The sequence below is a fragment of the Pinus tabuliformis genome, chromosome J (genome assembly GCF_031772625.1).
Source record: "Pinus tabuliformis cultivar Carrire ecotype Pingquan chromosome J, CPIR1, whole genome shotgun sequence".
NCBI lineage: Eukaryota > Viridiplantae > Streptophyta > Pinopsida > Pinales > Pinaceae > Pinus > Pinus tabuliformis.
Window position 1 is genome coordinate 924,654,202 of NC_142295.1, and position 2,364 is coordinate 924,656,565.

Sequence of the window (2,364 nt, forward strand, 5' to 3'; positions counted from 1 at the left end):
TTGTCTTAATTTGAGAAATTTTTTTCCTTTTATTTTAACAAACATAGTATAGATCATTTCTTAAGAAAGAAGCACTGAATAACTAAATAATGCTTTTCCATTATAGGAAGAATAGTAAAAAAAGAAACTAGAAACCAAAAATCATCTTCACAAGCTAACAATTGTCAAATAGTTGGACAGTAGAGGGAACGATACCAAACCCCTTCTAAAAATGAAGAATCATGTCTTATTTTGTGATAGTCACTTAAATCTAGTAAAGAAATTAGAACATTGTAAACTTTACATAAAAATTATAGATAAATATCCAGCCACAAAATTGTGAGAATATGGCTATAACAAAAGTATAGTTATAGTGAGGGGGAACTCATATGAGGACCCTTCCTCTTAAGCCAGTCCTTTACATTGAGCAATGGAAACCTATTCCTTCCTGTAGACGTCATAACAATCAATATAAATAAATAGAGAGAGTCTTAAGTGACCAGGGGTCACGATAGCGCATAAGAGTGACTAAGGCTCAATAAGAGAGAACTATCTCGATTGCTAGTAACTTTGGGCAAGCCACACAAAAGGTACCCACCTGATAACAAGACAGTAGATGAGTGAGGAACTGTTACTTTGGGATCTTGAGAAAACCCACAATGAAGGGAGTGCCCAAGCTCAGTACCTATCATCAAGTAAAGGAAACCAGAAATTAGAAATGACCTGAGAAATATGAAGATGGTGTAACGAGAACTTAAAAAAGAAATCAAATGATTTGACTGTATGCCTTACTTGCAAAAGGAAGTTCTGGAAGAGAGGACTTCTCGCGTCCCTATGAACCACCAATGAAAAATGAAAGATTGAGCCTAGAAGGAAATCACTTGCTTCTAAATCTTGATGAGAGGTATGAGGGAAAACTGAACTTACTCTGCAAGTTGTGGGTTGGCCACCAATTTCCTTGCCACAAAGTTATTCTGGGTTGACAATCACCTAGAAGAAGAAACCCTGAAAACCCTGCAATATACCCAAATTCATCACATAATTCGAGGCATAAATTAAATATGTGGTACACATAAAAATTAGGGTTTATGCAAAAAACACCATAACTATTGAGATGAGGGAAGAATCTAGATATTGAAGAGTCACTTGAACCTCTTCCCTCTGAGAACCCCTATGACATAGAGAGAAAAACCCCATTTAAAAACCTAGAAAATTCATAAGCAATAGGAAAGTCGAGCTATGGATATGAAAAAATTCCAAGTGCTCGGGTACCTGAGAGGGTTACATGCCAGAAGGATGCTCATGAAATTGCCATGAGTGAACTGGATTTCCACCTCCATCATCAAAGTGAAGGCTAGGTAGCCATACCGCTACCTTAGCTGCGATAGTGTAAAGAAAAAGAAAATGAGCAATGAAGAATACCAACTGATATTAGGGTAAATTCATCAATGTAGGAGGATTGTCGATCTCCTGATAGTATACACACACCATAGATCCCGAATCCAGCCTCAAAAAAAGGAAAAGGGTCAGAGGGGGGCATGAATACCATGTGATATAAACGAGCTGGAGGAGCCTGATTGGTCGAGCTAGTAGGTAGGGTACAGTCAAAATTGATGGTGGGGTTGAGTAGTATTTCTTATGTCTTTCAATTATTTCTATATATATATATATATATAACGGCTGTAGTGGTGCAGTATGGCTATGGGTAGTGTTAGAATTTATTTTAAGGTTTTATAATAATGATGTTAGCCATGGGGCGGGAGAGCGGGGGGGTAATATAGTAATAATATTTCCACTCCTTATACACAATTATATAAATCTTTCTAGCCATGCACCTATAGTAGTAAAGCTTCATTAACAAATATTATAACCAATCCCTTGTAGTACAAAAGTTTTCTTTTCTTAGCTTAAATTGATATTGGATATATTACTGTGAAGCTTCATCTATAGGTGATAGATAAGGGTGTCTGACAAGTGGTATCAGAGCCAAGATACTACATTAGGCCTTGAGGGCACCATCTTAAGAAATATATATATATATACACACACACACACACATAGTATTGGAAATGTACCATATAAGTTGTTAATGATTATTGTATGGTTCATATGGTACCCGTTTGACATAACGCCACAAAATGACGGAAAGCACTCCTCCAACAAACATGGGAGATGAGGATTTGTATATTGAATTGGGGGAAGGAATCAATTCACTGCCCTCTTAACCGGTTGATATGGTGAAGAGTATGAAACAAGAAATACTACAGTTATGGAGTAGTAATGAAACATTACTAAGAGCCAGTGTAGAACTGGAAAGGATGATTAGAGAATGGAGTGAAAAATCGAGTCACAAAAGAACTAAACTGGAAGATAAGAAAAGGATAA

The 2,364-nt window shown here is 36.5% G+C and overlaps 1 long non-coding RNA gene across 2 annotated transcripts; it reads right to left on the bottom strand.

The window, feature by feature from the left end:
* Positions 1-251: 251 nt before the first annotated feature.
* LOC149229788 (uncharacterized) lies at positions 252-1,458 on the bottom strand. Of its 2 annotated transcripts, XR_016247318.1 has the most exons (3): positions 1,252-1,401; positions 907-993; positions 252-664 (listed from the first exon to the last, which is right to left on the bottom strand). It is a non-coding gene; the product is annotated as an uncharacterized LOC149229788 (long non-coding RNA). The 2 variants fall into 2 exon arrangements; XR_016247319.1 differs by lacking the exons at positions 252-664; positions 907-993 and adding an exon at positions 1,089-1,150 and having other exon boundaries at positions 1,252-1,458.
* Between the last annotated feature and the right edge of the window lie 906 nt (positions 1,459-2,364).